The sequence below is a fragment of the Phaenicophaeus curvirostris genome, chromosome Z (assembly GCF_032191515.1).
Source record: "Phaenicophaeus curvirostris isolate KB17595 chromosome Z, BPBGC_Pcur_1.0, whole genome shotgun sequence".
Taxonomy (NCBI): domain Eukaryota; kingdom Metazoa; phylum Chordata; class Aves; order Cuculiformes; family Cuculidae; genus Phaenicophaeus; species Phaenicophaeus curvirostris.
The window spans coordinates 16,870,217-16,893,494 of record NC_091431.1 but is presented as its reverse complement, the minus strand read 5'-3'; the positions used below and the strand labels follow the sequence as shown (position 1 = coordinate 16,893,494).

Here is a 23,278-nt window from a genome sequence, read left to right as displayed (position 1 = left end):
GAGGCTCTGGAGAGAGTCCAGAGAAGAGCAACAAAGCTGGTGAAAGGGCTGGAGAACAGGCCTTATGAGGAGCGGCTGAGAGAGCTGGGGTTGTTTAGCCTGGAGAAGAGGAGGCTGAGGGGTGACCTCATTGCTCTCTACAACTACCTGAAAGGATGTTGTAGAGAGGAGGGTGCTGGCCTCTTCTCCCAAGTGACAGGGGACAGGACAAGAGGGAATGGCCTCAAGCTCCGCCAGGGGAGGTTTAGGCTAGACGTTAGGAAAAAATTCTTTACAGAAAGGGTCATTGGGCACTGGAACAGGCTGCCCAGGGAGGTGGTTGAGTCACCTTCCCTGGAGGTGTTTAAGGCACGGGTGGACGAGGTGCTGAGGGATATGGTTTAGTGTTTGGTAGGAACGGTTGGACTCGGTGATCCGGTGGGTCTCTTCCAACCTGGTTATTCTGTGATTCTGTGATTCTACAGCAGCTGATGATATGTCTTCCCAAAACCACATGGAAGTGAACACAAGAAAAGCAAAGATGCATTATACAGTGTGCACACTCAATGAGTGCAAAAAAAAGGCCTCTGAAAAGCACATTGTAGGTAATACAAACATATTGCTTGTTCCTGTAGTCCTGTGCTGAGGACTGTGTGGGAGTCCTCAGCTCAGGAAGGACATGGATCTGCTGGACCAAGTCCAGAGGAGGCTACAAAGATGACATGAAGGCTGGACTTGTCTGCCACAAGGCCAGGCTGAGAACGTTGGGGTTGTTCAGCTTGGAGAAGAGAAGGCTGTGGGGAGACCTTAGCACAGCCTCCAGTACTGAAGGGGGCTCCAGGAAAGCTGGGAAGGGGCCCTTGATCACGGATTTCATGGATAGGATGAGGGTGAATGCTTTTAAGCTGAAATAGAGGAGATTTAAATTAGACATTAGGAGGGTGGTGAGGCCTTGGGCCAGGTTGCCCAGAGAAATTGTGGCCTGGAGGTGTTCAAGGCCAGGCTGGACGGGGCTTTGAGCCCTTGATCCAGTAGGTGTCTCTGCCCATGGCAAGGAGGTGGAACTGGATGGACTTTGAGGTCCTTTCCAATCCAAACCATTCTGTGATCCTATGGTTTTCTCACACAACTGACAAATTTCAATAAAGTCTGCACTGAAACAGCACCACCTTTAAAGTATCCTTACACGAATAAGGATTCTTTTTTGGCAATGAGATGAAAGCTGTAAATTCACATTAGTGGTATAAACACAGGACAAAATGAATCTGCAAAGAAAAATATTGTATCAACTACCAAGAACAAGTGCAACACAGAAAAAAAATGTTGGAAGGATACATCTGATAATGTAGCAAAACCTCCAGTCCTTTAAGTTTTTAACCTACTCCCAGTAAAGAAGAAGAAACATTTCAGTTACAAAAGCCTGAACATGTTACACAGTCCTACTAAGCAAAAAACTCTTCTGTCCTAAATTCCTTGGGCTGGAGAAAGACAAAAAAAAAGGAGGAGAAAGGAAATCCTAGGGGAACCCAAATCTTCAGACTCTCCATGCTTTGCTATTGAATTCTGCTGCAAACCACGAAAAGGAATACAGAAGAAAAAAAAACCAAGAAAATGAGGAGGGAAAGCAGATGAAGAGTAATTTTACAAAGAAAGACCCCAAATTTGATTCTAAGACATCGGCAATGCTAGACAAAGCATATGCTTTCTTGATGTAAATGAAGTTTGGCAGACTTGGTACAAATCTGGAAATCGAAACAAAAAATCTGGTCCAAAAAATAAAATATGGGGAAAGGGACAGGGCACAGAAAGTCACCTTTGGAGTTACTAAAAGCTAAAAGCACCTAAAAACTGAAGCAACATGAACTCCACATCCAAAACATTGTGAAATTAGGGCTCAAGTGTTTAAAACCAAGCCCACTATAGCAAAGAAATATTTTCCTTATGTTCCCAGCATACATCCAGTTGTTAACCACCCTAAGAATTAGGTACGGGCTTCAAAATAAATGTAAAGCAACTACCACAATACATCTATATCTAAAAATTATTCAACTTCACAATAGTTCTCAGTCCTCCAACAATCAGCTGAAGCAAATTTCTCCATTCCAACGGATACACATTTTGAGTCACTGCCAATGAAACTTTACAAGCCATAATCATAGAATCACAGAATTAAGGTTGGAAAAGACCTCTAAGATCATCCAATGTAACCATCAGCCCAACAGCACCGTGCCTACTAAAACATGTCCACAAACTCTCAAGGCCACAAGTTTTTTGACCCCCTCCAGGGATGGAAACTCCACCATTGCCCTGGCCAGCCTCTGCCAGTGCTTGCCAACCCTTTCAGTAAAGAAAATTTTCCTAGCAACAAGTCTAAACCTCCCCTGGCACAACCTGACCTATTACTTGTCATTTCGGAGAACAGACCAGCACCCATGTCCCCACAACCTCCCTTCCAGGAGCTGCAGAGAGCGATGATGTCTCCCCTTAGTCTCCTCCTGACTAAACGGACCCAGGTCCCTCAACTGCTCCTGTAACTCCTCTGCTCGAGTCCCTTCTCCAGATGCACTCCAAACCCTCAATGCCCTTACTGCAGCAAGGGACCCCAAACTGAACCCAGCATTCAAAGTGTGGCCTCACCAGTGTCAAGTCCAAACGGATCCTTTCCCTGCTCCTGCTGGCAACACCATGGCTGATCCAAGCCAGGATGCTGTTGGCCTTCTTGGCCACCTGGGCCACCGCTGACTCATGTTCAGCTCCTGCCAAACAGCACCCCCAGGTCCTTCTCAGCCAGGCAGGTTTCAAGTGGCTCTGCCCCAAGCCTGAAGCATTCCACGGGGTTGCAGTGACCCAAGTGCAGGACCTGGTATGAATGAATATTATCGCAAGCTACCATAGTCTGGGAAGGGTAAAATCCACAATTTAGAAATAGGATATAGTTTCTAAACTATATATCTAATGCTGCTCAGAAGCTTAAAATGAGACTTGAAGAAACAAATTAGTGAACAAGATCCTGGAAAGTTTCCTTTTACAAAAAGCATTACCAGCAGGCTGGGGACATGATCCTTCTCCTCTACTCTGTGCTGCTGAGACACATCTGGAGTGCTGTGTTCAGTTCCATACTCCCTAGTATGACACAGCCACAGACATACTGGAGCAAGTCCAAGGAAGGGACACAAAGACATTTAAGGGCTTGGAGTACATGAGATCTCCAAAGAAGCTGAGAGAGCTGGGACTATTCAAACCAGGCTTGTGGATGGGGTGGAGTTTTATCAGTCTCTATTAAATACCTGATGAGGAAAAAGAAAGACCACTGAGCCACAGGCTTCCCAGTAGTACCCAGTGAGAGGGCAACAGGCAACGGGCAAAAATTGGGCATTTGAATGTAAAGAAAAACTTCCTTACTCTAAGGGTGGTCAAACATTGGAACAGGCACTCAGAGAGGTGGCAAGGTATGGAGGTACACAAACTTTACCCAAGACATTTACTTTCAGTAAATGGGCACTGGGGTGGAACAAGACAATCTCCAGAGGTCCCAGCACTCTGGGACCTAATCTGACATTCTGTGGAGACAAGAAATACTGAAACTGCACAATAAATGAATATGCAAAAGTATGTGTGTGTGTATATATATGTATATTTACATATGTCAGTTACCTCCCACAACAGCATGAAACAGCTCACAAGGGATGTGAGGATCATTATGAGCAGCAGCACATGACTGAGCAAGAATTAGAGCTCATGGTCTCAGGGCTTTCAGTTTTGAGTTCTCAAGAATATCTGATTCTGACTCCCCAATTTGCGTGAAACAGCCAAAATTTATCGTCATGAAATTGTCAAAACCACCAGAGCCACAGCCATGACAAATTTGTGAAAGCTGACAACACTGGATATTACTCATTCTATCAACAATCATTCTTTAAAGTGCACTAAAACACCTTCAACCAGGTTAAAATCACCCTGCAGAAGAATAAAACCTTAAAAAGTGTCCATATTGTGCTTCAATGAATAGAATCACAGAATAGTTGGAGTTGAAATGGACTTCAAATATCGTCTGATTCCTATCACTGTCATGGGCAGGGACACTTCCCACTGGATCAGGTTGCTCAAAGCCCCATCCAACCTGGCCTTGAACACCTCCAGGGAAGGGGCAGCCACCACTACTCTGGGCAACCTAGGCCAGGGCTTCACCACTCTCCCATCATGAAGAATTTTTTCTTAACGTCTAATCTAAATCTTCCCCCTTCCAATTTAAAGCCATTCTCCCTCATTCTATCAGTTACAGGCCCTTGGAAAAAGTCCCTCTCCAGCTTTCTTGCAGGCCCCTTCAGGTACTGGAAGCTGCTCTACGGTCTCCCCAGAGCCTTCTCTTCTCCAGGCTGAACAACCCCAACTCTCTCAGCCTGTCCTCATAGCAGAGGTGCTCCAGCTCTCACATCATCTTCGTGGCCTCCTCAGGACCCAATCCAACTGTTCCATACAATCCTTATGTTGCGGTTCACAGAACTGCACACAGGACTGCAGGTGGGGTCTCATGAGAGTGGAATCAAGGCGGAGAATCCCCTCCCTCACCCTGCTAGCCACGCTACTTTCAATATAGCCCAGGAAGTGCATGTTTAAATATGTTCCTTCTATACATCCCAGAAGAATAATTACCCTTATTGAAAGAGCACAGCACTGCTGACGCATATTCTATGATTCACCTCAAAATCTGGGATTCTTTTTTCTGGAATTATTGCTGGTTTGTATTTATGTAGGGAACTGTCTCATCTAAGCACAGAACTTTGCATTTGTCCTTTTAAACAGCATTATTTCTTTTACATTTTGTTTCTCTAATTTTTCTAAGCCATTTGAAGTTCTAAATTTATTCTTCACAGAACTTGAATCCTCTCCCAGCCTGGTACTCCCTGTGAAATTAATAAATGTACTCTCTACATCACCATCATCCAAATCATTAACAAAGATAAGACGTAATCACATTTGGGTTTTTTCCATTGCACTTCTGACTTTGTTAAGGCACAGAATGAAGGTGCTCACTTGATAAGGAGCCATTCAGGTTTTTGTCTGGGCTTCCTCTTGTCAGCTTTAAGTATGACCCTAATGTTTCTTCCATCCTCAAATCCCTCCTCCCCCATATTTAAGTGCCTTTCAATCACCCTCTCATATTTCTCTCACAAGCTCCCAGTTCCACTTGGCCTCATTCCACCTTGAGAGCTTCTAGTGCCATTCCACTCCCTCCCCAAGCTGTGTCCTTGTTCATCCTTTCATTTCAAGGGCTTTCACAGAGATGCTGCCAACCCAACATCTTGTTACAAACATCCTCTTGTCCACCCTACTCCAGTCCCCTGGTTTCATGCATCCTGCTGTTACAGAATGAACACAGGAATAACAAAGCCACTGAGCATTTTCCTGAGATAAAACTGCTCATTGTCCACTTGCACTGGTCATCCTCAGCACAGTTCCCTGGTGGAACAAGCACGTTCTGTTGTTCTGTGGTGCTGGTACATGTATCCAAACAACAAAGAGGGCCCAGCATGCCTTGTACAAGTAGCGTCACTGGAGATTTTACATTGTAAAACTGAGGTTGATACTTGACATGTAAGTAGACCTTGCCAAGTAACCTGTTTCTTATCCACAATGCAGAGGCACCGTAATACTGGAAGGGACCTTTGGAGGTCAACTTGTCCAGCCTCTTGAAAAAGTAGGTCTGATCAAAACAGGCTGCTTGTCCAGTCAAGTTCTGAACATGTGCAACAATGGTGATTCCACAGCTTCTCTGGGCCTCATTCTTATGTTCACCACCCTCACAGTAAATTTTTTAGGCGGTCTACCAACATCTCCCATGAAGTAAAGCATTAAGAGACATCTATTTGCTATCCTATACTGCTACAGACCAGCAGATAAATGCCATTAGGAACAAGCAAATAAATTAACAGTACTATATTATCTTCACCATGTTCCTTTTCTGGAAAACAAGACAGTTTAATACTAGCACACATATAATGCTTTCTCATATTCCTGTTAGTAGCACTCTCTAAAGATCCCAATTCTTGGGAATTTTCTAAACTATGTTCTTTTAAACGTTTCCTCTGGACATCACTGGGTAGACAAAACCTAAGTTTCTCAAAGGAGCATGCTACTAGCTTTCAAAAATTCCATTCCTGTCTGATACAAACCAGGTGCTGGTTTTGTCTCTCATCCCAAGAAAATGCAACCCAGGTATGGGCTGCATTGAGGAACCGGCTTTCTCACCTCACAGAACCATAGAATGTTCTGAGTTGGAAGGGACCTACAAGAATCACTGTGTCCAATTCCTGTCCCTGCACAGGACAACCACAACATTTACACTGTGTGTCTGAGGGCACTGGCCAAATGCTTCTGCAGTATTGTCAGGCTCGGTGCCACGACTGGTTCCCTGGGGGTCTATTCCAGTGCTCCACCACCCTCTGAGTGATGAACCTTTTCCTGACACCCAGCCTAACCCTCTGTCCTAGTGTATCTTCCAGCCATTCCGGCAGGTCCTATCACTGGTTGCCAGAGAGAAGAGATCAGCGTCTCCTCCCTTGTGAAGAAGCTGTAAACCACAACGAGGTCTCCCCTAAGCCTCTCTTTCTCCAGCCTACTTCCATCCTTTCCCTGTTTCCTCAACCAACCAGCTTACACAGGCAATAATTCAAACTTCTGGTTATTTTGGTGCAGTCCTCTCACAATTGCTCCTTATGGATTTATCGTAACTTTTATGACTACGTAAATATTCACCAGAAAGAAAGACAAGGAGAACAGAACTAACAGAACAAAGAATGAAAAGACAAAAACTATTAAAAAAATCTTTAATTGCCCACAGAATGATGTTGGGAAGATAATGCACAAGAAATGAAAGCACTCCTGCAGGAACATTCGTTCCACCTATCTGATATTAGTGAAGCTGGTGGGATGATTCACATGAATGAAACACTAGAAATCAAGACATAGAACCTATTTAGAAAAAGCAACAGTGGAAAACAAATGGCACTGTGTGCTAAAAATGTCCTTGCCTGTTTCTGAGTCACTCACAACAGCAAATCATGTCAGAGATTCACAGAACAGTTTTGCTTGGAAAAGACCTTTAAGATCATCAAGTCCAACCATCAGTCCAGCCCTGCTAAGTCCATCATTAGTCCATGTCCCCAGGTACAACATCTACTCATCTTTTAAATACCTCCAGGGATGGTGACTCCACCACCTCCCTAGGCAGCCTCTTTCAATGCTTGACAACCCTTGCAGTAAAGAAATTCCTCCTAATATTCAACCCAAATCTCCCCTGGCGCATCTTGAGGTAATTTTCCTTTGCCCTGTCACTGGCTACCAGAAGGGACTAGCACATACTTAACTACAACCTCATTTCAGGTAGTTGTAGACAGTGACAAAGTCTCCCCTCAGCCTCCTCTTCTCCAGACTAAACAACCGAAGCTCCCTCATCCACTCCTCCTAAGAATTGTGCCCTAAATCCTTCACCAACTTTGTTACCCTTCTCTGGGCACAATCCAGCATCTCAATGTCCTTCTTGCAGTGAGATGCCCAAAACTGCACACAGGATTTAAGATGTGGCCTCACCAGTGCCAAGTCCAGGGGCAGAATCCCTTCCCTGCTCCTGTTGGCCACTCTGTTTCTATTACAGTCCAAGATGCCATTGGTCTTCTTAGCCACCTAGGCCACTGGTGGCCCATGTTCAACCAACTATCAACCAGAACCCTCAGGTCCTTCTCCTCCAGGCAGCTCCCCTGCCTCTCCTCTACAGGCCTGGAGCACTGCAAGAATGTCTTAAGGAAAAAGGCACAAGCCAGGACATTAGCTGGGGCTTTTTATGAAATCTCACATAATGTGATAGTTTAGCATCTGTTGCATCTTATTGGGAAGAAAAGTGTCATTATCACAGTGGACAGGACACCAAGTGAGAGAACACAGAGCTTTCATGCTGCCATTCCTGGAATGTGCTTGAAACATCTAAAAATTGAGGGCAACTTCTTCGGGTGAGAAATATTAAGTACAACACAAGGGAAAGCTGTGTTTTACTTCATCCAGGCAGGTGACAATTTCTGCCCCTGGTCTTGGTATCAGAGGACATATTCCCAAACATACCTTCACAAGAATGACTTAAGCAGTCCCACATACCACCCATGTTGCCCTCTCAGCTGTGCCAACAGAACTGTTTTAGCAATGCACAACGAACCCATTCAGAGAATTGGACCCAAGTTAAACCAGAACAGGGACCTGACCTGAGTTTAACTCCCTTTCTTCTTCTTTTTTTGGTAAGAGTATACTTTTAACTGATCAGATCTCAGTTTCAGTCCATTACCTGGGACAACCGAGGTGACAGAAGAAGGCAGGCTGCTGCCTGAGAACTTTTTAGCCCAATTTGCCAACATAGGCAAGAAAGAAATACGGCCAAAGCAGAAGCAGAACTCAATAAACTCCCATTGTGATAGGCAATAGTTTTTAATTCTATATGTGAAACCCTCCTATTCAAAAATGCCAACATTTAAACTAAACTATCAAGAAACCCCCACTAATTTTTGACCTCTTGACTAGCACACATCAAATGTCAGCTGACACTTATAATACCTTTGTAGGTTTTGATGGCTCTGCCTGGTCTGAAATGCTGCTCATTGGTGTGGAAGTGGGCAGCTATGTTTGCACAGCCTTGCAGCGGAGGAGTAATCCACATCCAGATACACAATTCCCAGTTGTTCAGATTCTATTTCACAGAATTTAAATGTATGATTCAGTGGGGAGGTAGTCTTTCACTCCATAGACTATTATTCTTCAAAGAGATACAGACTGTGTGAATGAGCACACCTACTTTTCCTTCATTTCACCATATTTCCATAATGCCTTTAAGCAATGGCTCTTTCCCTACTAAGGCTTCCTGTTAACATATTTCTCCTTTGAAAATAACTGCAGTTTTGATTTCAAGCATGATGCCTGGTTTTATTTAAATACAGTCCATTTGATCGACTCCCATCTAATTAAGATGGAGAGGGGATCTTGATCAGTGAGTGCAGCGAAAGGATGATGGGAACAGTTTTCAGCTGAAAGAAGGGAGATTGAGATGAGACCTTAGGGAGAAATGGTGTCCTGTGAGGGTGGGGAAGCCCTGGCACAGGTTGCCCAGAGAAGTCATGGATGTCCCACAGAATCATAGGTTGGAAGGGTCCTCAAAGCCCATCCACTTCCAATCCCCCTGCCATGGGCAGGGACAACTCCCACTGGATCAAGCTGCTCAAGGCCCCATTGCTGGAGGTGTTCAAGGCCACGTTGGATGGGGCTTTGAGCCCCCTGATCCACTGGGAGGTGTCCCTGCCCGTGGCAGGGGTTGGAAATGGATGATCTTTTAAGGTCCCATACAAGCCAAACTATTCAATGATTCATTTACTTAACATCTTATTCCTCAAGACGGGTTTATAACAAGCATGTTCTGCAAAGGGAATTACATACTTGTTTGTTAGAAAAACAAGTTTTGAGGTTGCTTGGCTATTCTCCAGCACTTGGGACATGAAGAAAGAATGGAAAGAAATAATATGGTTTAGCTTCTTCATCAGTTAAACAAGAAGATTGAGATTTGCATGTATTATATGCCAACAGTGCTACACACAACTATGACATCCACTCAACCATGCATTTGGAGGGTCTATGAAGCCCAGCATGCAGGACTTTAAAAGAAACTATAACCACTGTGTTATCTGTTGGGGTTGGTCTTTGATGTAATATTCCAGAAAACCTGGAGTGCACCCGGCACATCAACAACACGATCAGTCAGAATTGCCTCATCAATTTTCTCAGATGAGCAGTAACAAGTCTAAAACTCCGAACAGTTTCCTTTTGAGCACAGAGGTTTGCACACAATGGCTGCAAACAACTGAGTTACTTACTCCCAGAATGTAGCAGAAATAAAACAGGAATGTGGCCCACTATGCCTGTTCATAAACCAAAATATACCTCAGTTAAGAAGTGACGGGAAACAAGAGAGCTCATTTTTTCTGTGTCCCACCAGGAGCTTTTGTCACGCACCCTGCATAAAGCTGACACGGTGAAGAAAGCTCAGTAGGCCATCAGAGTATGTACACTGCAGCTCAAACATCCGGAGGATTCAAAACAAATATCTTAAAAGATTTAATTGCAAATGGAAAATGGCAACTTTATGAAGCTTATAATTCAGACAAATCCAGACTAGCTGTCTTGGGAAATAGTTCACAATTTCCAAAGCTATCTCACTACTAAATTCCATATTTCTTATCTACATCTTGGAGATGCCTAGGGGTACTTAAAGTAATCAAAAATATTTTCAATACAGTCAAAAACATTTTTCAGAATGTCCCTCTCAAAAAATATTTAGCTTAAATCTTGACCTGAAATTGGCAGAAAACAAGAAAACTTCCTTATGAAAAACTGAAACATGCAAAAACCTTAACAACGTTAATATGACAGGTCTGACTTTAAATGCACAAGCATCAAGAAACATCAACACCAACATTCATCAACGTTGAGTGGTGAGGTTGTCACACCAGAAGGACAGGATGTCATCCAGAGGGACCTGGACAAGCTGGAGAAGTTGGCCTGTGTGAACCTCATGAGGTTCAACAAGGCCAAGGGCAAGGTCCTGCACCTCAGTCGAGGCAATCCACGGCTTCAATACAGGCTGGGAGGTAATGTGATTGAGAGTAGCCCTGAGGACTTGTGGTGCTAGGGGAGAAGCTTCACATAGGCTGGCAGGGTGTGCTCACAGCCCCAAAGGTGAACTGTGTCCAGGGCTGCATGAAAAGAAGTGTGGCCAGCAGTGTGAGGGAGGGAATTCTACTTCTCTGCTCTCATGAGACTCCACCTGGAGCCCTGTGTCCAGTTCTGGAATCCCCAAAATAAGAAGCATATGGAACTCCTGGAATGGGTCCAGAGTAGACCACGGAGATGATCAGAGAGCTGGAGCACCTCTGTTGAGGACAGGCTGAGAGGGTTGGGGCTGTTCAGCCTGGAAAGAAGGATCTGCGAGACCTTAGAGCAGCATCCAGCACTGAAAGGGGCTCCAGGAAAGAAGGGGAGTGACTTTTAACACGGGACTGGAGTGATAGGATGAGGGCAAACAGCTTTAAATTGGAAGGGGGAAGATTTAGATTAAACATTAGGAAGAAATTCTTCACTGTGAGGTTGGTGAAGCACTGGTTCAGGTTGCCCAGGGAAGCTGTTTCTGCCCCATCCCTGGAGGTGTTCAAGGCCAGGTTAGATAGGGCTTTGAGCACCCTCATCCAGTGAGAAGTGTCCCTGCCCGTGACAGGGGATTTGAACTGGATGGGCTCTGAGATCCCTACCAAACCAAACATGATTCTATGAACATTCACCATTACTGGTCTTTCTGGTACAACTGTGCTTCCAGTCAAAACCAGAACTGGCTCATGTGCAGCCCAACCAACAATGTGTTAGGCTGATTTTTGTCTTATCTATCACCCCTCTTTCGAGAGATATGATAAAGAACATTTTCTTTCACTTACTGACATGAGAAAAAGCCCTATTTGCTGATAGAACAGTTTCCTAAATTTACCACTGTACCAAATATACTGGATTCAGACACTTGTTAAGTTGTTAACAATTAACAGTTAACAGTTGTTAAGACACAGGTAAGAAGTCACAGTCAAGACTTCCAAGACTCAGATGTCTATATAGCAGGCTTAGCAAAGACTGGTTCCCTTCAATTTCTGTTGGGCCATAGCAAGCTGTTAGAACAGAGAAACTATAGTAGCTGTAAAGCAGAGACACCTAAAATTAGCCTGATACATGGTTCATCATTCCTCTTTGGATACCCACTCAACAGAGTATTAACTGCAGTGCCAGAGAGGTCCCATCGAGCAGAGAGTTGACACTCTCCAGGAGAGCATAACAGGAACAAAACCAGCTATACAAAGACAGCACCGGCCCACAGAATAGCACGCCATCCCCATCAGCAGTACCATTAATAATTAACTCATGGGAGCAGACTGCTCAGAAAGCCAGTGGAGAGGCTTTCATCTGCAGTCATTTTAAGTACAAGGTGACTCAGGCTGCACACCCATTATCTGCTCAAGCCTGTAGGAACATAACATGTTGAGAGGAAATGGTCCTTCCTTTCTCCTTCTTCCATCTTCTCCACCCCAACAGCAGTCCCACATCCCTTCTTATAGAATGGAATCACAGAATTACGAAATCATATGGGTTGGAAAACACCTTTAAGATCATTTAGTCCAACCCTTAACCTCACACGGCCAACTCCATCACTAAACCATGTCCCTAACTGCCACATCCACATGGCTTTTAAATCCCTTCAGGGATGGAGACTGCACCATTTCCCTGGGCAGCCTATTCCAGTGCTTGACAGCAATCATTGCACAACTGCAAGTCAGTGAGCTGATGCAATAAGAAAAGAGTAGTTTATACCTCTTGTTCTGCATCAGCTGGATCAGCTTCCTTACCAGGCTCACGATGCAGTCAGCTGACCTCCACAGGGCCAGGACACATGGGGAAGGAAGATGAGAGGGATATTGCCGCTTTCAGCGGTGCGGACACAATGGGAACAGGCTATGAATTCACACCCCAGGCACCCTCTGTCCACAGCTGGAGGGGAACAACTTGTGGATCCCAGCCTAAAATCCATAAGGAGTCAGTCATCAAAAAACCACAGAATCATAGAATAGTTTTGGCTGGAAGGGACCTTAAAGATCTTCTAGTTCCAAACTCACTGCGATGGTCAGGGATACCTCCCACTAGATCAGGCTGTCCAAGGCCCTGTCCAACGTAGCCTTGAACACATCCAGCGATGGGGCATCCACAGCTTCCCTGGGCAACCTGGGCCAGCACCTTACCACTCTCATAGGGAAGAAATTATTCCTCATGTCTAGGCTAAATCTGCCCCTTTCCAGTTCATAGCCATTGCCCCTAGTCCTATCACTATGAGCCTTTGTGAACAGTCCCTCCCCAGCTTTCTTACAGGCCCCCTTCACGTACTGGAAGGTTGCTATAAGATCTCCTCGGAGCCTTCTCTTCTCCAGGCTGAACAATCTCAACTCTCTCAGCCTGGCCTCATAGCAGAGGTGCTCCAGCCTTCTGATCATCTTTGTAGCTCTCCTCTGGACCCATTCCAACAGTTCTACATCCTACTTATGCTGAGGATTCTAGAACTGGACACAGTACTCTCGATGAGGTCTCACAAGAGAGGAATCATCTCCCATGACCTGCTGGCCACACTTCTTTTGATGCAGCCCAGGATACAGTTGGCCTTCTGGACTGTGACCGCACACTACCAGCTCATGTTGAGCTTCTCATCAACTGGCAACCCCAAGTTGGATCTGTTCTATGATCTTCCCAGGTGCAGAGGTGAGGCTGACAGGTCAGTAGTTCCCAGGGTGGTCTTTTCTGCCCTTTTTAAAAATGGGCACAACGTTACCCTTCTTCCAGTCACCAGAGACTTCTCCTGATTGCCATGACTTTTCAATTATCATAGCTTGACAACCACATCAGCCAATTCCCTCAGGACTCTGGGATGCATCTCATCAGGTGCCATAGACTTATAGATGTTTGGGTTCCTCAGGTGGTCATGAACCTGATCCTCCTCTATTGTGGGAGGGGGTTTACCCCCCTGGTCACCATCTTGCTGTCCCATAACCCAGGAGAGGTGAGGAGAGCGGTTTTCATTGAAGACTGAGGCAAAACGTTTGTTAAGTACCTCAGCCTTCTCCCCATCTGTTGACACGAGGTCACTTTTCCCAACCATCAGTGGGGGTACGTTCTCTTTAACCTTCATCTTTTGATTGGCGTATCTGTAGAAGCCCTTATTGTTGGTCTTCACCTCCCCTGCCAAGTCCAGCTACAGGTACACCTGGGCCTTCTTGACCTCACCCCTACACAACCGGGCAGTGTCCCTTGTGGGAATATATGCTGGTCTAACGATGTGGCCTTACCAGGTTGTTAGGGAGAAGTTTGGAATACATCAAGGTTGAGAAGCAGCTACAGCATGAGAACAAGAAGACAGTCTACGTGCAAGACTACTTATACAAAAACTACTAGCGGAAACTCTGGGCTTTAGCCAAGCATTACATAAAAATCAGACAAGATAGCAGGAAAGTACAAAAAGGCTTGCTTGCTTGCTAATAAATGACTCGCTTTCCAATCATATTGATTGTCTGTGATATTGTCCAGGGTACCTGCATGGGTTCAGTCTCCCACAGTCCCTATACACATCCCAGGTTCCCTGTCCCTGCTTGCACTGCCTGTGCAGTTCCCTCTTGTTCTTGAGTTTGACCAGCAGGTCTCAACTCAGCCATGCTGGTCTCTTCCCTTTCCTGCCTGATTTCCTACAAATGGGGACTGAGTGCTCCTGTGCCTCATGGAAAGCATTCTTAAATATTTGCCAGCTCTGTTCTGCTCCTTTGTCCTCAAGGACCATGTTCCAGGGGGTCCTACTGAGTAACTCCTTGAAGAGCTGGAAGTCTGCTTTCCTGAAATTTAAGGTCCTGACTATACTCCTCACCTGTCCCCTACGCTTCCGGACCTTGAACTGCACCACTGCATGATCACTGCAGCCTGGGCTGCCTCCGATCCTAATGTTGCTGATGAGCTCACTTGTATTAGTGACAATCAGATCCAGTATTGCACCCCCTCACGCGGGGGTCTCTACTTAAGAAGTTATCCTCAATGCACTCCAGGAGTCTCCTGGGTTGCCTACAGCTTGCCATGTTACTTCTCCAGCATATGTCAGGGTGGTTGAAGTCTCCGAGTACGATGAGAGCTTGTGAGCTACCAAAACTGGCACTAATGAGTATCTGTTGGGAGCCGAGCATAAAAGCAAAGGATCATCACAAACAGAATACTGTAGCTTTTTATAGAATTCTGGAATGGTTTGAGTTGGAAGGGACCTTAAAGATCATCCAGTTCCAACACTGCTGCCATGGGCAGGGGCACCTTCCACCAGATCACTTACCAACAAAGCTTGGTCACACTACAAGAACAGTGTAAGGAATGTTGTGACTGGTTAAACACAGAGTTCTTGTAGTACTCGTTCCAGAGTCTTCCTATCAAATATAAAAAAAGTGTGTATATATACCTAACACACATCCTAACTGCAGCACTTACAACATCGAACAACATCCATGACAAATAAGCACTTTAAACCCATCAATCTGCACCTCAGGAATTCCACTCAGAGACGATCTGTGACACTGATCTACAGGCTGAGCAGAGATATGTACAATCACACTTACATAGAGTAAAAAAGGTCTCTTCTAAGGCACAAAAAGAAACCCTCATAGGGCAGTGTTACATTTCATAAGCAGATATTTTCATGCTCACTGTTAACCAATCTGGTTCCAGTAAGCAAGTGGAGAAAAGTAAGAGATATCCATTCATTCTTTGTATGTTGTTTTACTTCAAAGAATTCCAGGAATCTATTGTAAATCTAAAAAAAAAAACCCTCAGCCACCACAGCACATTGTTCCCTAAAGGAACAGTGAGTCAAATACAAAGTACCAGCAATAGAGTCACATTCAGAACTTTTTCTATAGAGCCTGGAACGGACAAAACCTCCAAAGTCAGTGCTGAGTCTTCACGGGGAAGAAAACAATCAGGCTGTGAACTTAAAAGAAAAGAGACTAACAGATAAATCCCCACTGAATAATTACAAGGTGAAGCTCTCCCAAAAATTAGCTAACTGGTACATAAAAGGCAATTCAGTAAAACCACAGCCAAATGAACTAGCAGATTAACATATTAGTCATAATTGGCTACCATCACTGAAAAAGCAATCTGAAGAAAACAGGCATTGGTGAGAAAACTCCAATAATTAAAGGTATTTCAGAAATGCAGACCACACTCTTGAGAGTCCACTATGCTTCTGAAATGATGACGCCCTTGTCTGTCTCCAGCTGCTTAGCACTGCCGGCCTGCTGGAAGATTTCATCTCCTTCCTATGCTAACCTATTTCAGACAAAGAGAGTCAGGTCAGCTAAAATACTATGAATGTTACCTCTGCCTCCATGTGTGGAGCAAGGCAGGCTTGGGACAGCCCAAACTAACACCAGCGGTGCACACAGGGTGAAAAATACAGCAGCAGCTTCAGTAATGGGCACTGCCACTGTCTGGGGCTTCTGACAGAGACCCTGTGAAAAGCAGCACTCTCACAAGAACAGAAAGTGTTTTCTCTTTAAAGAAAGCAAAATAATATTTAAAACACTCAGAACACCAGACCTGTTGAATTTCAAACTCAGAGGAGCACAAACAGACATGATTCCTGTACTTTCATAGAATCGTCATAGAATCATGGAATTAATTGAGTTGAAAGAGGCCTTAAAGCCCATCCAGTTCCAAACCCCCTTCTCCAAGCCCCATCCAACCTGGCCTTGAACACTTCTAGGGAACACATCTAGGGATGAGGGAGCCACGACTGCTCTGGGCAACCTGTGCCACTGCCTCACTACTCTTATTGTGAATAATTTCTTCCTGACGTCTAATCTAAATCTTTACCCTTCCAATTTACTTCCATTCCCCCTCAACCTATCATTCCATGCCCTTGTAGAAGTCCCTCCCTGACTTCTCTGGGCAACTTGTGCCAGCACCTCCCCACCCACATAGAAAAACATTTCTTCTTAAGATCTCATCTAAATCTCCCCTGTTTCAACATAAAACCGTTCTCCCTCGTCCTATCCATGCACTCCCTGACAAAAGGGCCCTCCACAGCTTTCCTGCAGGCAACTGGTACCAGGCAATTGGTACCATTCTGTGACACCTTCCAAAGTGTTAAGTATCTCCCACCACCAAGATTTCAGTTTTCCCTGCACAAAGGCATTTTTAGCTTTCCTACACAACTACAAAGTACATAATTTTCACACCCTGAAGGCATTCTCCATCCAATACACTACCAATCGGCAGCTTTAACATGGGTAGCACAACGTGCTGCCACCCTCCTTCACCCAGTGTCTAATTAACAATGCCTAGAAAATACTGATTACAATAAGGACTCCACCTTTTCACTGCACTGTGCTATTTATGCTTCTTCAAATGTTGTGATCATCCTACTCATGACTGTGTCACCATGTCGCTATTCAGTTCAGACCAGACATATCCTGTTAGCCTTAGAAATGCAGTTGATTTTATAACATCTCTTTCACCCAAAATGGTTATGACCTGAACAAGCACTATTACCTCCTTATTCAAACCTCCTACCTGAGCCAACAACTTCCTGCAGAGATGGATGAAGCAGATGCTACACTTCGCGAAGACTTCTTGAGCAGGTTTAGAGGCAACTGAGCAGCCTCGCTCATGCCACACCACGGCCAAACGTTAACTACCTGTAAGGAAAGCAGCACATTCTCAATCAAATCATCTTTGAAAGAAAAAAGAAGCCAACATTTCTTTAAAAAGCAAAGCATGTGGGTTTTTTGGAAGGAGCTGTGGATGTGCAACATCTGATCCTTCTGAATAAAGAACGCAGTTATCTCACAATCATACCAAACCCAACTAACAGTAATAACTTAAAATGAAAGAATATCTCCCAACATTCACATCAGGGTAATGCAGAAATGAGAAATATTCCATGCAGCTTCTCAAGCCACCAGACCAACTACGAGAAACTTCACTCCAAGAAGTTGTTTGTCATTGGACAGCGCTGAGAAAGTGGCACTGGCAATGACAACCATGGTTATGTTGGGATGGAATGCTCATATTGTACCTGTTGTCATGTGTGGGAAGGCTGGGCTTGGGAGTAGGGAAACCTGGCATATCTGGATTGGTAGGAACAGCTGGAAACACCAAACAGCCATGGAAGTCATAGAATAGTTTGGGTTGGAAGGGACCATGAAGGTCACCCAGCCCAACTCCCTTGCAATAAGCAGGGACATCTTCAACTCAACCAGGTTGCTTGAAGGCCCATCCAACCTGACCTTGAATCTTTTCAGGGATGGGGCTTCCATCACCTCTCTGGGCAACCTGGATCATTGTTTCACCGCCTTCAGCATGAAAAATTTTTTACCAATACCTAGTTCAAACCTCTCCTCTTTCAGTTCAAAACCACCCCCCATTGTCCCATTGTTTCAGATCCTGCTAAAAAGTTTCCCCCCCATCTTTAGATTTCCCCTACACTGGCCACTTTCAGGCTCACCTTGACAGGGTTCTGGGCCATCTCATTCAAACTATAGATCACCTAAAGAGGTTGGACCAGATGATCCTTGACGCTCTTTCCAACCTGGCATTCTACCATTCTATGATCTTTCTTATCAAACCTCTTTAAGTAACAAAGGCCGCAATAAGATCGCCTTGGAGTCTCAATCACAGAATCACAGAATGGTTTGGATTGGAAGGGACCTCTGAGCCCACCCAGTTCCAACCCCCTGCCAGGGGCAGGGACACCTCCCACTGGATCAAGTTGCTCAAAGCCCCATCCAACTTGGCCTTGAACACCTCCAGGGATGGGACAGCCACAGTCTCTCTGGACAGGCTCTCTTGTCTGTGAACAACCACAACAACCTCAGCCTCTGTCAGCACACATTTTGGGAAAGAAATTAATTAGAAAAGTGGAAATTGCAACTGTTTTCCCCTGTTTCTGCTCTGTTTGCCACTGAAGAAGGTGGCTCAGGAGCTGCAGCAGCTGCAGGGAAAGCAAGAGACCGGGACTGGGATCAAGACTAGGAAAGGGAATAGGGCTAGGACCAGGTCTGGGACCAGGACAGCGAACACAACTAGGAACAGGACCCAGAATGGGACTGGGATTAGGAATGGGAACAGGACTGGGAACAGGGACTGAATGGGACTGGGAATGGAACCGGAACCAGAAATGAGAACCAAAATGGAAATTGGAATGGGAATGGGACTGGGAACGTGAACTGCAACAGGACTGGGAATGGGACTAAGAAGGGGAACAGGAACGGGAATGGGACTGGGAATGTGAATGTGAACAGGAACAGGAACAAGACTGGGACTGGGAACAGGACCTGGACTGAGATTGAAAACAGGAAAAAGTTCAGGAACAGGATTAGGAATGGGAACAGGGCTGAAAATGGGAACAGGACTAGGAATGGGAATGGGGGCAGAACTGGGAAAGAGACTAGGAAGGGGAATCAGGTTAGGAACGAGACCAAGAAGTGGAAGGGGACTGGGACTGGGATCGGGGACACAACTGGGAATTGAACCAAGAAAAAGAATGAGACTGGGAATAGGAACATGACCAGGAACGGGACAAGGAAGGGGCAAAGGACTGGGAATGGGAACAGGGTGAGGAATGGGACGAGGAAAGGGCAAAGGATTGGGAAAAGGAATGGGAAGAGGAACAGGCAAAGGATTGGGAAGGGGAATGGGATGAGGAATGGGAACAGGACGAGGAACGGGAACGGGACAAGAAATGGGATTGGGAATGGGACGATGAAGGGGCAAAGGATTGGGAAAGGGAATGAGATGAGAATGGGAACAGGGCGACGAACGGGAATGGGAAGGGGACCGGGACTGGGAACGAGACAAGGAAGTGGCAAAGGATTGGGAAAGTGAACGAGATGAGGAACGGGACGAGGAACGGGAACGGGACGAGGAATGGCAACGGGAACAAGAGTGGGACTGGGAATACCACCAGGAATGGGGCCGGGACCTGTGACAGCAGCAGGCTCTGGAGCGGGTCCGGGCCGCGCGGGGCGGTCCCGCACGTACCTGGCGGGCCGGGCTCGGCGGAGCCTCCGGTCCGGGCGCCGCCCGCGACGCTTCCGGGTCCGCGCGCCGTGACGTCACCGGGGAACCCGGAAGCGCGGTGGGGGCGGGGCGGGGTTCGCCCCGTGTGAGGGTTGGGCCGGTGGCTGCTTTCTGGCCGCGGTCCTACGGCGTGTTTTCCTCCAAACGGGGTCTCGCAGGCGCTCAGAGTTGTGTTCGGTGCCATCTGTGCTGAACAGAGGTGGCTTTTTCGCGAGCCGCCTCTGTTCGCAGCCTTTCCCCGTCTCCAATGCGAGGCCAGGCCGAGAGCCGGCTGCAAAGCTCCAAATTAGCAGAGATTTGGCGGTCTTGAAGTTCGTAATAGCATCGAAATGAGTCCTAATAAGTCCTGCTACAAGAAGTAGTTACTATTGCAAAAGCTGGAATATTTTATATTTAAGCTAAAGTAGAGTTAAGTTTCATCCAAGTAACTATTTTTGAAAGTTAGATAGCATGTTTTTTATAGCATGTTATCTTTAAAACAGTGTTTTCCCAGATGCCATTCATTCATTGGAGATAATAACATCTTGTGTTCAGCGTGATCTGTGCTGAGCAGAGGTGTCCTTTTCTGTAATCTCCTATGTTTGCAGCCTTTCCCCATATCAAATGCAAAGCCAGGCCAAGAGCTGGCTCCAAAGCTCCAAAATTAGCAGAGATTTGATTGTTGTGAAGTTGATACTAACATTAAAACTAGTCCTTTGAAAGTAATGGTATATGGATAAGATTTCTGGGAAAAGTTATACATTTGCACATAAGTGGGAAATACATTCTGTCCCAGTTCCTGTCTCATCACACATGACTGACGGAAATCAGTCCTTCGTGTTGCCGAGGCCTGATAAAGGATGCTTGCTTTCTAAAACTGCAGCATAAGTCTTAGTTTATTTGCCAGCATTTTCAGTATCACCCCTCATACCACCTCCATCCCCCTATGTCCCACTCTCATCCACCCACATCCCCTTCTGTCCCCCCTCCAATGTCCTCCCATACCATTGTGGATCCCCCATTCCACCACCCCCCATCCCCTTGTGTGCCCCCATTCCACCCCGTCCCTTTGTGTGTGTCCCCATCCACTCCCCCATCCCCTGGTGTGTCCTCCTCATCCACCCCCCTGTCCCATTGTGTGTCCCCCTTATCCTTTCCTGTTCTCTTGTGTCCCCAGTCTCCTCCATGCCTTTATGTCCTGCAAGTCCCCTCATCCCCCCCTCCCCTCATCTTGCCCTGTTCCCTCATCCCCCCACCCCCTCATGTCCCTTCCATCCCCCCATCCCCAACATTGCCTTGTCCCATCTTCACACTCTTGTCCCCTCATGTCCATCATCCCCTCCTGTCCCGCATCTCCTAAACCCCCTTTGCCCCCCTATCTATCTCCTCATCCTCCTGTCCCTCCTCATCCCCTCATCCCTCTCATTTCCTCATGCCCCTCATTCCCTCATCACCCTGTTCTGCATCCCCTGTCCCATCATCCTGCTCCATCCCCTCATGTTCTCGACATACCCTCATGTCACTCTTCTTCTTCTCATCCCCCTCCATCCCCTCATGTTCCCCCATCCCCTCATTCCTTCCTGTCCTCTCTTGTCCCCTCCTGTCCTCCATCCCCTCGTTTCTCTCCATCTCCTCATTCTCCCTTGTCCTCCCCCATCCTTCTATCCCTCCACATCCCCTCGTCCACCTTTGATCCCCTCAACCCCCTGCCCTTGCATCTTCTCATCCCCTCACGTCCTTCATCCTCCATTTAACGTCCTTTAACCTCCATTGTCCACTCATTCCACCCATCCCCTTATCCCCTCTCATCTCTCTGTCTCCTCATCCCTCCGGACTCGTGTCCTCTACCTTCCCCTCATGGCCCCTTGAGTATCCCTATCCCCTCACTCCAGCACAGCAAGAGGAAGCATGTTGAGTTTCATTTCAGGGTTATGTTTTGTGGAATCATACTCTATAACTCCGTTAAGGGTTATAAAGTAGGTATGTGTTTATTCGCTGGCGGGTGTGAGGGGATAATCCTCCTAACTCGCACACCATATGGTCTAACAAGCAGGTAGTTATAGTGTAAAGACATGCCTATTCATAAATGCCTATTACATATTCACGACCTTTCCCCGTTTCTTATTATAATTAGATTTGAGAAGCTTCTCCCATACTCATGCAGGTGCAGTGTCGTGGTCTGGGGCTCAGGGCTGAAGTAGCCCTCATCTTGCTCATGAATCGTCCCTGAACCCGATCTGTGCGCAGGCGCAGACTGCAGAGATAGATGCAGTCAGCTTTCTGCTGTTGTCCACGTTCCAGCTTTCTCTTATCAGTGAATGTCTGTGAATGAGCTTCTCTCTTATCAACATCCAGGGTCTTCAAGGCCTTTAGTAGCAGACAATGCGCATTTCAGCAAGCTAAACCTTCTAAGTTTTTCTAACTCTTCTCCTTTATCATATGCCCGCACATCAGTTGTGCTGTCTTACTCCCTGAAAACCTTCACTGATTTGGTGAAATGACTTCTGAAAACCTGCATTATGTAGACAGCCATTGGAGGTTTCCACCGCTCGTGGCTCTGTTGGTGCAGGAAGGTGGTGAGCTATTCTGTCTGTTGAGACAGACGGGGTGCCCTGCATTCCACTGGGATCTTCTGCCTCCTCTTGGCTGCTGGCCATGACTAATGGTCTATGTGGGAGAAGATAAAACGTTTCTTATCCAGGTTGCTCCTAGCCGCATGCTGTTATGACTGAAACCAGCACACTTATCTTAGGTCAGTGCAAAAATAATTGCCATTTTTAACCACCAACTTTAAAGCAGTACATCTCAGCTTAGAACAAAATCTGTCAATCAAAATGAGAACCTTTAGAATCTATGCACTTTTGCCAATAAGAAACAAGTCCATTTATTCCAGTAGCATAGCATTCTGGAGTCCTAGGACTGATGAATTCTTCAAAGGTGTTTTAGGCTGCTGCTTGATCGTGGAAAACTTCTCTTGCAGAGAGCTGTTGAGATGCTTGAAAATGTGGTAATTGATGGGAGAGAGATCTATGGAGGCCACTGAGTGACAGAGTTTCGTAGCTCAGTTCATGCAGCCTCTGCAGAGTCATTTGTGAGGCATGCAGTCAGTGTTGTCATGGAGAAGAATTGGTCCTTTTTGATAGACCAATGTTAGATGTAAGTGTTGCCATTCTTGATGCATTTTGTTGATCTCCTGGCAATCCTTCTCTACTGGATGGTTTTTGCCAGGGTTGAAGAAGTTTTAGTGGGTGATTCCACTTGCCAACCACCAAACAGTGACTGTAATCTTCTTTCAATACAGCTTCAGTTTGGACAAGTGTTTTGGTGCTTCACCTCAGCCCAGCCACTGCATGGACATCATTGGTTGTTGTATAGGATCCATTTTCCATCACATATTAATGCGATCGAGAAATGGATCATTTTTATTGTACAAAAGAAGTGCAGAACAGACTATGTAATGGCAAATTTTTGATTTTCCAGTTGGGTACAGATGTCAAACAAATGTTTAGTAGACAACATTGAGTTCTTCTGCAACCTCTGGAGTTGTTTTGCATGGGTCATCTTCAGTAATGGCCCTTGATTAGTTGTCATCTGTCACAGA

At 45.9% G+C, this 23,278-nt stretch overlaps 1 protein-coding gene across 1 annotated transcript in view; it reads right to left on the bottom strand.

The window, feature by feature from the left end:
• The window catches only part of ARB2A (ARB2 cotranscriptional regulator A), a 317,755-nt gene extending 298,013 nt beyond the window's left edge, over nucleotides 1-19,742 (bottom strand). The window contains exon 1 of the mRNA XM_069881093.1: nucleotides 19,660-19,742. The gene's annotated coding sequence lies outside the window, so the exon portion shown is untranslated. The remainder of the gene's footprint in view (nucleotides 1-19,659) is intronic.
• Nucleotides 19,743-23,278: the final 3,536 nt, after the last annotated feature.